This window comes from Emydura macquarii, unplaced genomic scaffold (assembly GCF_026122565.2).
Source record: "Emydura macquarii macquarii isolate MOO-44397 ecotype Brisbane River unplaced genomic scaffold, CSIRO-AGI_Emac_v2 contig_1146, whole genome shotgun sequence".
NCBI classification, from domain to species: Eukaryota; Metazoa; Chordata; order Testudines; family Chelidae; genus Emydura; species Emydura macquarii.
The window spans coordinates 22,238,369-22,250,422 of record NW_027131283.1 but is presented as its reverse complement, the minus strand read 5'-3'; positions in this window follow the sequence as shown (position 1 = coordinate 22,250,422).

Genomic DNA, 12,054 nt, shown 5'->3' with positions numbered 1-12,054 from the left:
GGAATGGATTTCACTTCAAATTCATAGATTACAAGGCCAGAAGGGATCATGGTGATCATCTAGTCTGGCCTCCTGCATAACACAAGCCATAGAATTTCCACAAAATAATTCCTAGAGCAGATCTTTTAGAAAAACACCAAATCTTGATTTAAAAATTGTCAGTGATGAGAATCCATCATGAGCCTTGGCAAATTGTTCCAATGGTTAATTTCTCTCACCATTAAAAATATATGCCTTATTTCCAGTCTGAGTTTGTCCAGATTCAGTTTCTACCCACTGGATTGTGTTATACTTTCTCAGCTAGATTGAAGAGCCCATTATCAAATATTTGTTCCCCATATAGTTACTTGTAGACTAATCAAGTCATCCCTTAACCTTCTCTTTGTTAAGCTTAATAAATTGAGCTCTTTGAGTCTATCACTACAAGGCATGATTTCTAATCTTTTAATAATGCGTGTGGCTCTCATATAGTTACTTGTAGACTAATCAAGTCATCCCTTAACCTTCTCTTTGTTAAGCTTAATAAATTGAGCTCTTTGAGTCTATCACTACAAGGCATGATTTCTAATCTTTTAATAATGCATGTGGCTCTTCTCGGAACCCTCTCCAATTTATCAATATCCTTCTTGAATTGTGGACACCAAAACTGGAAAGTGTTCCAACAGCAGTCTCACCTGTGCCAAATACAGAGGTAAAATAATCTCTCTACTCCTACTTGAGATTTCCTTCTTTATGCATCTCAAGATTACGTTAGTCCTTTTGACCACAGCATTGCACTGGAATCTCACATTCATCTATGACCCCATCGTGACTCCAAAAATATTTTCCAGAGTCACTGCTCTCAGGATAGAGTTCCCCATTCTGTTAATATGATCTACATTCTTTGTTCCTAGATTTACATTTAGCTGTATTATAGCGCATATTGTTTGCTTGAGACCAGTTTACTAGAAATCCAGATTGCTCTGGATCAGTGATCTGTCCTCTTCATTATTTACCACTCTCCCAGTATTTGGATCATCTGCAAATTTTATCAGGGATGATTTTATGTTTTCTTCTATGACATTAATAAAAATATTAAAATAGCATTGGGCCAAGAACTGATCTCTGTGGGACCCCACTGGAAATACATTCACTCAATTCCCCATTTACAGTTACATTCTCAGATCTATCACTTAGCCAGTTTTTAATCCATTTAATCAGTACCATGTTAATTTTATATCATTCTAGATTTCATGAGGCACACATCAAATGCCTTACAGAGATCTAAGTATATTACATAAACACTGCCCCCTTTATCAACCAAACTTGCAACCTCATTAAAAAAACAAGTTAATTTGACAGGATCTATTTTCCATAAACCCATGTTGATTTGCATTAATTTCATCATCCTCCTTCAGTTCTTTATTAATCGGGTCCCATATTAGCCACTCCATTATCCCCCCAACCGCTCTGCAATCCACCCATGTAGAGCTTGGATACTCATGCTTTATATAAATCAAGTGGATTTCACTTTAATACCTTTGCAAGTACAATCCTTTCCTATCAAGTCAGCGGACTTTCAATACTGTGTTCTGAGCCTTTTTAAGCTCCTAAGCATTTTTCATCGTAAGCAAATATATCCAGTGTGGGAAAAGGCTACATTAGACATATTTCACTAGACTAGTGCTCTGCCACTCCCATACATGTCATCATCTCTGCTAAGGCAGGGCAAGTAACTGAGCTGAACTGAGCTGAACCGCTGTACCTCTGCACTGGGGTAGAAAGACTGATGGGAATGAATCAGAAGTAGGCTATTGCATGCTATCTGTAATATGGTGTACCATATAGTTTGTCTCAGATGCACATCTCTTCCAACTCTATCTTCCTAGGAACCCTTTCATTTCTAGTGAATAGTGTTCCTTCTGTTACACCTAGATTCCTTATTATAACCCATTCTCTGGGGCATATTATAATAAGTGGAATGCATTACAGATGGTAAGATACCAGTTTGGAACAGACTAGTTCCCTATGCTGCATGGCCCTTTCCAAACTTATACTCCCCCCTGTGGCAGCTTGATGACCAAAAAAAAAAAAGAAAGAAAGAAAAGAAAAAAGAAATCCAAGGCATGTACAGCACCATCACTATTTACAAAGAAAGAATTAAACAAATGCCTGTATGGAGTCTAAGCAAGTGTGGGCAAGTGAAATGAGAAGATAGCTGTTCCCAAGAATTCCACAGCTACATGACAGCTATTCTTTAAGAATGATCTTCACACTGAGGCAGCTAGTTTACAGAGGATTTTAAAATTCACCTGAAATTTGTAAAACCGGTTTGTATCATTGTATCCCTAGCTCAGGGGAATAGTGTGAGAATTAATTAGTGTCTGTATTGATCTGAAGAACTCAAGTACTACGTAAATTCAAGGTAAAAAAACAAAAGAAGGCAATAAATGAAAATCCCAGAGCAATCACAAATTAATCCAAAATAATCATAATAAAGATTAACTGCACCATTGAATTAACATTTTTTTCAGCAAACTCTTACTTCAGGGGGCACCTCTTCACTAGAAATGGACCTCAAACTAAAGCCCAAGCAAACTTGAACTTCACAACTGAATCCATTTTGCATACAGGTCAAACCAAAACGACAGATATAAGCAACCCCAAACATTGTGAAAGTTCAGATTCCAAACTGTGAAGCTCAGGCTCACTTCTATTTATATTTCTTATATGCCTTTTCAGCTTTTTTTAAAGTGGTAATATCAGTCCAATGATGGTGCCCCAACGACCAATGCAGTTATGGGAGCAATAACGATAATACTGGTTCAAAACACTTTGGTGTTATTGTTCTATTATTTCTAAATATTCCATGTTTATTATTTAAAGGCACCCATCGCCATGGCATGGCACTAGAGTAAACTGCAGTCTTCTGGACCATTACTGTAAAATACAGTGGAGTGGGATCCCAATGAGTTTCAAAGACAACTCTTTTTTCTGTTTGAGTTCCAGTTGGAAATCAAGCTCTCTTAGAAATGTCCCTCATGTTTCCTTTTCTCCCACTGCATATTTGTCTCAGACTTTACTTTCCTCGTCCGTGTGTGACAAACTGTTTGACAACGAATTCCCAAAAGACACTGATGAGATTATGGTTATAAGATGGTTTTGAGACCTGATCCTTTAGTTGTTAAATTTCCCATACATCTGCAGGTCAACAAGGAAGCCCCATCAACATAACCTTGGATGTCCTAGGCTATATCCTAGGTTCCCCATCTGCGTCACTTGCAGAGATCTGTTTACATAGTGTGCATACCACAGGATCACTAGCTGCAAAACTAGCCAGCCATGCTGGCAGTTAAATCATCTGGAATTATTCTCCTGAAAAATTAAACAAATCTTAATAAGAAGCTAATGTGTTGCAGTCACTATGTTCATTTGTCAATGTATATAGTCTTCCTACCAATGTCTCTATGTGCAAATAAAATTTAAAGGCACATGCAATAATTCAAATCCTCCACCACCTTAGTAAGGCCTGAGTAAACACAACAGCCTTGCCATGTTACACCAAGGTCAATTCACTCAGGCTGTGTCAGACCAAGGAGGGAAGTGAATTCCTGAGGCAAGGACCCATCACTGAAGACACTCGGACCACAAATGTATAAATCAGGGAAATGCCAGCTCAAGCACCTCAGCTGTTAAGGAAGAGCACAAAGAGAGAAGCAGACTCAAAGAAAATCAGAACCCAGAACACATAAAGCTTTCCCAGCCAAGACATTCCTAATTATAAAAGATTCATGAAAACAATTCACCCACACTATTGCTGAGGCACGCAACAAAGGCATTGAAAATAATGTAGTGTCAATGATTTTTGTAAGGTTCTATGTAATGATGGACAACCAATTTGGATGCCACAGATATACTGAGTACTAACAGAGCTGTCATTCACAAAGATAAGCAGTTGTTTGTTTAAAACCAAATGAAAAAGAAATGCTTATGAAGACACCTTCATATATATGTAATGTATATTACCCACACACAGATCATAGACATTGCCCTTCTCCTTGGCATCTCCCCACTTCACAACAACATATAGTAGTATGTCCTCGAAGGCTGCTGCAGTTTCAATCATATCTGTTAATTAACAAATAATCTGGCCAGGCTCTACGTACACCTTGAAGCTCCCAAACGAAACTGTGGGCCCTCCAGTGAACAGCCCAAGCCAGTTTCAGAGAGCTCAGTTTAAGTAATCAAACACTAAGAGGGACTCAGATGTAGTTACCAGGAAGAGTCAGGAACAGAAAAAAATGTTGCACCCGGTTACTTGGTACCAGAACATTTTAGGGCTGTCCGAATGCAATCCCAGCCAATCTACATCTGCTTTAAGATCTTCATGGCAGGAAGTGTTGTGTCTTGTACAGCCCCAGGCACAACATCAGTTCTTAATCAGTAGCAAATACTTTAAACTGCACTTAGAAGCAAACAAGCCACCAACACGCAACACCAGAGTATTGCGGCTCATTTCCAAAAGTGGCAAGCTGCTGTATTTTTCACTAACTGAAGCCTCCTAAAGTGTCTCAGAAATAGTCCCAAGTAGAGCACATTGCAGTAATCCAGCCTTGGCTGTAAGATTACAATATTCGGTAGTAGGGTGGATGCACTACTGCCCTCTGCTAAAGAAAATCAGAACTGCTCAGATGCGAATCATAAACCCTAAACTAGTAATAGCTAAGGGAGATAGAGTTAACAATCTGTGAACTTCAGGATTTATTGCTTGTTACTCTGCTGGCCCCTCTGAATTGCATAGTGCAAGCAGGGCGGGAAGTTAAAGCTAGATACATTCAGATTGGATATAAGAGATACAGTTGTAACAGTGAGGGTAATTAACCATTGGAACAACTTACTAAAGGTCATGGTTTATTCTCCATCGCTGACAATTTTTAAATCAAGATTGGATGTTTTTCTAAAAAATATGCTCTTGTTCCAGCAGGAATTATTCTGGGGAAGTTCTATGGCCTGTGTGAAAAATACACTTGACAGAATTCTATTTTTTTAAATAATTTTCATGAAAAATATAGATGTTTATTTTTAAATATTATCTTCAATTTTTACCAATTTAAATGTCACAGTTACAGGAAAATATGGGGTTGAGGGAGGGGAGGTCAGACTCCTGGGTAGGTCAGAAAATTATTTAACAGGGAGAGACAAGGTGGGTAAATTAATACCTTTTATTGGATCAGCTTCTGCTGGTAAAAAAAAAGACAAGCTTTCAAGCTTACACAGAGTTGTTCTTCTGTGTATGCTCAAAAGCTAGTCTCTTTCACCAGCAGAAGTTGGTTGAATAAAAGATATCACCTCACCCACTTTCTCTCTCTAATATCCTGGGAGCACCTTGGCTACAACAACACTGCAAAAAATAATTATTTAATGACAGTAGGCGTTGATTTAAAAAAGTTTGTTTTATAATCCTGATTAAAACTGCAGCAGTCTACAGGGATATACTAACATAAACTGTCAACACCACATATCAAAATACACAATGTAAATATCCTTAAATCAAATTCTCATACGTTCTCTTACTTTGCCTATCTGTACATTTCTACTAGTAGTGATGGAAATATTTATTCGTGGGTTTGTGTGTGTACAGTGAAATTGATGTTTATTGAGATTTACCAATAAAAATAATCTAATCCTTCCAAGACTAGCTACACAGGATGCCAAACTAGATCATCACACTGATCCCTTCTAGCCTTGGAATTTATGATTCAACAGATGGAGTTCAAATGCCCTTCCTCCAAAAGTTCAGGCCTCTGTCACTTGACCTAAAGGAACACCATATGCTTTTATTTTGTCTCTATCATAAAGACAGAGAAAGAAAAAAAGGATCCAGAGTGATGAGGGTGGGGGAACTATCATTTTCAATTAACAAAATTGTTTAAACCCTAGAAATAAGTATATTGTCCACATAAGACTTACACACCTTTACATATGCACAGCTAACTCAATGAATTCTGTAGTTACAACAGAAGTTACTGCTGTATGTTAATTTGATGATCACAGATAGAGCTCCTGAAAGCAGACATTCCTGTCTGATTGATGCAACAGAACTGTCACTGGGCATCAAACTGTCAAACCATCAGTTTGACACTTGCAACACTTTTTCTTCTTTTTTTTTCCTTTTTCAGTGACAAGAGATATGCTGGGTGACTCAGAATGACTGTCTGTCATTCTGTGGCCCAATACATATGGAGTACCCCAAAAGGTTTGTTGATTGGGCCAAAATTTTCTGGAAGCTTAGCCACTTTTACTTAAGTGCCTAAGCAAAGGCCTAGGTGTAGACACACGTTCAAACACTTTGGCCTTTATTTTCAACATTCTGTCAGATGAGCATATCGCTCAAGTATGTATGGAATTGCTCTAATTCCACTCCTGCAGCAAAGATAAGAAAAAGACATTGAAAATGGCTTTGACATAAAGAGCAGTAAAATGGTCACAATAGATTTCAGACCCCCCTTGGGATGTGACCAAGTGACACTATTTTTATTAGAACATGCTGGGACATTCAGTAATACTTTCAGAATGGGTGATTCAGGACCAAGAAGAAGCACACAAGTAAGGCGGTAGGAAAAAAATCACACATACCACAACATCCTCTATATTGCAAATCAAAGACAAACACTAAAGTTTAAAAAGGAACTAAAAATACTATTGTACTTGAAACAAGAACTCTTAAGCTCTTAAGTCAACAAGGGGCCCATCTTACACACCTAACTCAGCAAAGTACCCTTGATTTGGCCCTAATAGAATGTATGTGCAAACATAAGAAAGAAAATATAAATAAATTCATTTTAAAACTAAATGGGATTGATTTGCTGATGTAGGGGTATCCTTCTTCTGTGCCACCAAGGACATTAGCCTTCAGGAGAGAGAAGGCAGTGTTTCCATCACCCCTCTTCCAAGGGGTTCCTCCAAGAGAGGCCGTCAAAGGCTGCCTACGGGAATGAACTGTATCCAGATGCCCTGGGCATGTCCCATTTCCAGCCAGCTCTACTCACTTTTCGGACTGTGCTAGCCATTGTCAAAGCAGTGTGGGAGTGGTTGTTTTGAGTCATTGCAATCCCACCCCACTTGGGCTTACCACTGCTGGAAGTTCTTTACCTGCAAGCAAAATCTGGCAATCAACTGAACCTGATAATTGAGAGTCAATTCCCTACTCACTCAGCTGCCATAACCTGTGTTAAGGGCTCTATGTTTCTCTGCAAATGCTGAAGACATTGCTGACATCTATATTAGTGCAGTGAATGCAGCTCCCTGCACTGTTGAAATATTAATGGTGCCATCAGATGTTTCAGGGGCAATCCAGATGCTCTAGACCCAGGTCTAGGCAGGTAAAATGCCTTTCAGTTCCCTTTAAATGTACGCTTGGTTTAATAGTGACAGTTTTACATATGTTTAGAATACTCTCATGATTAAGATTATTCTATTTCCAGTAAGCACTTTACCACTTTAAGACCACACACATCCATGAAAAACAGTGGTGACTTTTCAGAGAATTAAGCCAGAAGTTTAAAGCAACCCTGTTAGTGACACTTCAAGTAATAAAATATCACATATTAGATAATGAATAACAACTTTAAGTGACAATATCTATGCTTAAGGAATAAGAATGATATCAGGTCTATGAATAGGGAATTACACATTATGATATAGCCTTACTCATGCTGCTGCTGAACCCTACTTATTGCCATAAGTGGTCTCCGTGGTAACAACTGGAGGCCAAATTCTCTGCTGGCAATTTTGACTTCAAAGAAACTCCACCAATTTACAGCAGCACAGAATCTAGCCCCGTGTCTTTGGGATCTTGAACTGGATTTGAACCAGCAATCTAGTAGTAAACAGCTTTGTAGGCCATAAACCATCCCCCACATCATCCAGTCTTTTCTTTGCTTGTACACCTCTAAGAAGAGTTAATGCCATAGCAGGTAATATCTCATTGGCAGGATTAGATGACGTAAACTGGTGACGTTTCATTTAAGAAAACGTACACCAGCTGAGGATCTAGCCCACCATATTATAGTTATACAGGTGAAATAAACTAGATGCAAAACATGGAAAAGCTGCTTGACAATTCTAAGGAAAAAGAAGGGTTTTCTTCATTTTTCTCTGCCTTTGCAAATTCGCTAGCTCATGAACTCCCCACCCCAAAACGTGTATGCATCTGTTGCAGTTATTGTACTTTCTATACCTGTGGATGTACTGAATGAGTCACCACATGAATTCTAAGAAAGACAAACACCAGGGCAGCAAATTCAAGACAGCTTTTTATTTTTACTTTATTTCCACTTCTGCGCTAGCACAGCAAATCTTGTCTGAAATCTTTATTTTAAGCAAATACATGTTGATGTAAGTTTAACTGGATCCCTTAGGATTTTAGGATAATATTTATTACAATTTGAGAAATATTCTGGCAAGCTTTTGGGGAGGGAAATTAATGCACATCGTTAAATCTGAGGCAAACTAGAAATATCTGCAGCCAACCACAAGACCATCATGATGAAAAATAGCTCAGGGTACAGATGTCCATATACGGCCAGACTTCCTATAAGGAAGACAGTACTGTATGTGCATTGCGTATGGTTCCTGGATCAGATTCACATTCTTTGGGAATGTTTCTCTGGGAGTTTTTGATTTCCGCTTTGAGGACTGGCTCAGACCTCCAATTGCTCTTATAAGAAAATATCTGAGACTGAAAGTAGAAAATGTGCAAGATTCCTTCTTTAAGTACACAAACACTCCAAGTCTAGCCACTTTCCTGTAGTCCTGCCAGGTTTTCAATATGTCTGATACCTGATCAAGTGAGTTTTTTTGGGGGGAAGGGAAAAAAAAGGAGGAAAAACATAAGGGAAGGAATGTAGCATATCCACACCTGTACATTTAACAAGACTAAACCAAAGGAACTGTACCAACTGAAGCCGATGTAGGCATATACAAACCACGTATAGCTGTGTCAATAGGGCTGTGCTGCCAACATAGTGAATTCTTAATTTCACCAGAAAAAATAGACTGTCTAAAAAGCATTTGCTGTATAAACACCTGCATACAACTCAAAATTAGTGCATTCTGATCTTTTATGCATCAATTCCAAGATGTAGTTCTTTAAACCATGACATACTGTTAATCAATAAGGATAGGCTACAGAAGGGTAATGTTATAAAAAGCCCCTATTTCCACTTTACTTGCTTCCCTGTACATGTGTACACACATGCACGCACGCACGCGCACACACACACACACACGAGTCATTTATAAACAGTGCAAGAAATAAAATGGCACAAAGCCAAATTCTGCAGGGTTGGATTCTGGGCATATTTACACTGGTTAAACACCTTAGATTCGAGTAAGAGTACTCCCAATTTACACCAAGGTGAGATCAGAATTAGTCCTGCAGCCATACTGAAGACAATAAGGAGTTATCTGAACAACAGCTGTGAGAGGACAGCTGTATTTGGCCCATCATGCGATTTGAGTTAAGGACAGACATAGCCCTTCACTTTGGATTTCCTGGCTTTTTGGTGGTTTGTTACTTTTAACCATACTTTTTCTGTCAGTGAAAAATTGTTTCCCTGAAAAAAATTCTTACATAGAAAGCTCTGAAACACGTCTACAGTCTCTCTCTGATGATATACTACCATATTTAGGCATTTTAAAACGGCAGTCTGTTTACCTGGTTACATTTGCATTTTGGTATGCATGTTATACATAGTTTGGTATGCATATTATTTGCCTAGTACTGGGGTCATCACAGTCTTTCAGGTAAATATGAATTTTGGAAGGCTTCATAAGTTTGTAAATCTATTATTCACCATAACTGTTCCTCTGGATTTTTTTTTATGAAAAATGGGATTTTTAGCAGAAGCGATGGCATAACCTTAACTGGAAGGCAAATGGGAGTGCCAAAAAGATAAATACACTTTTGCAGTACAATACAGAACCCTGGGTTTTTAAATGAGACTTTGAGGTACATTCTCCGCTCCACACACACTCGGTCGCCTCAGTGACATTCATGGAAGTTCCACAAACACACACACACAGGAGAGATTATGCTTATCATTCTCCACTCTTCACATACTAGCTACCATATAGATGACCCCAATTTCATATGCAAGTGCCTAAACAGGACAATGAAATCCTGCATTTGGGCATTCAGATCAGCACTTCAGCCCAGTCTAATTCCCATTAAAGTTAAACGAAAGATTCCCATTAGTTTCCATAAAAGCTGGATAGGGTCTATAGAATGGCCATTAACATGCCTAAAGGTCAAATGTTGCCCTCAGAAAAGCCACAAGCCAGTGATGTATGTATCCAGGTACAGAATGTAGCCCTAGTACTAATCTGAGCATCCAGAATGGGATTTAGGTTTCTCATTAAGGCCTCTATATTTGAAAATTAGGCCCAGAGTGTGAATTGTTGATAATGTAACCATTAGCAAGTGATGCTACTTAGAATGAAATTGTACTGATTCAGTTTCTCAAAATTCAGTAGGAGGAATAAGATCTCTTTCTGAATGTAGTTAATTTAGTTAGGCTGTAAAACTGTGTAAATCCATATTGCAGTATCATAGTGTGAAAGTGTGGGAGGAAGGAGTGGTTATATGCAAACATCTTTAAAAAATATCCATCATCTAGACTTCAATTTGCCTAAGAAAGTGCATTAACTCTGTCTGTCTCATTAAACACAAGCATACTTAAACAGGTCAAAAGTCAACACGCAGGCATTCATGGTGTTAAAACTGGGGTCAATCAACATGACATCACTGCACAGACAAATGATACATGATTGGGAACCCATCCTCTCTGCTGAAATAAATGAGAACAGAAATTATCCATGATCAGTTAATAAGGACAAAATATTTAGGAGCTACAGGTTTTGGTGACAAGTCAAACTGATTTTTAATCTTAGGAGACATAATCAGCAAGATTAGGAAGCAGAGATGCCCTAGGAATGTGTTACTCACAAATGACAGCTGCAAGCAGGCAATGGGAAAATAATAGCCACTTCTTCCATGCTTCAGCCTCACTTCATTGTGCCAAGTATTTCAGGGTAAATAGGCACTCTCTATTCATAGAGAGCATCTATTAGGAAAGGAACACATTTCAAATATTCAGTATGATTCACTAGCACACAGCGTCAATTTATAACCAGTCCTCATGATATAATTATGACTTTTTTTGGTAGTAACAAAATGCCCAGAGTGTTCAATGCTCAAAAACTGGTTCCCAAAGTTGAAAAAAATGTGTATCTAGGGAAGGCCAGACACCCACTCTCTAAATAAGTCAGCAGAGAGCAATCCACCTTTTAAAATTAGTAGTGTCTTGTATTTTCTAGCAAAGAGAAAAAGAAAAGGAAAGAATTCCCATGGTTGTTCCTAGCAACCACCCCCACAACCTTTCTCCCCTCTCCCCCCACTTGAACTAGCTGCCTGTCACAGCATTAATGGCTTGTGTTGAATCAAACAACAGATTCTTACCTACTGTTGATGAGTATTTTTCTCTGGAATCATTTAATATTAAAGAATGTGCTTCCTTGAAAGACAGAATAATGGAACCTCCCCACCAAATAAAAGTTTAAATTTTAATTATAGAAAATTAGTCTCAGCTATTGAAAAGCCAATAAACTTGATTAACAGTATCCATTATCTACTTTCCCTCTAAATCACACCTTCTCAGAAAACATTATAATCAGCAGCAGCAGCAATAGTTACTAAGAGAAAGTTTCTCCTTCCATAACTAAGAATGCAGAGTACATAACAGATTTTACATGCAGATTCTTTTGAACTCCTGTGGGTTTAAAAACAGCTTCTTTCTTGTTACCAGGGCTGCTGTTGGTACTTCAAATGTATCCTGTATATATAGCAGGGCAGGATACACTTGAATATATATATATATATATATATATATATATATATAGCAGGAGTTTGTATCTTGTAGTGAAGTCCTGTTAATAAGATTTATGCATTTTCAAGGTAGGGTGGGGGAAAGCCAAAGCAGTTTGAAACAGAGGTTTGTCATATACAAAATAATT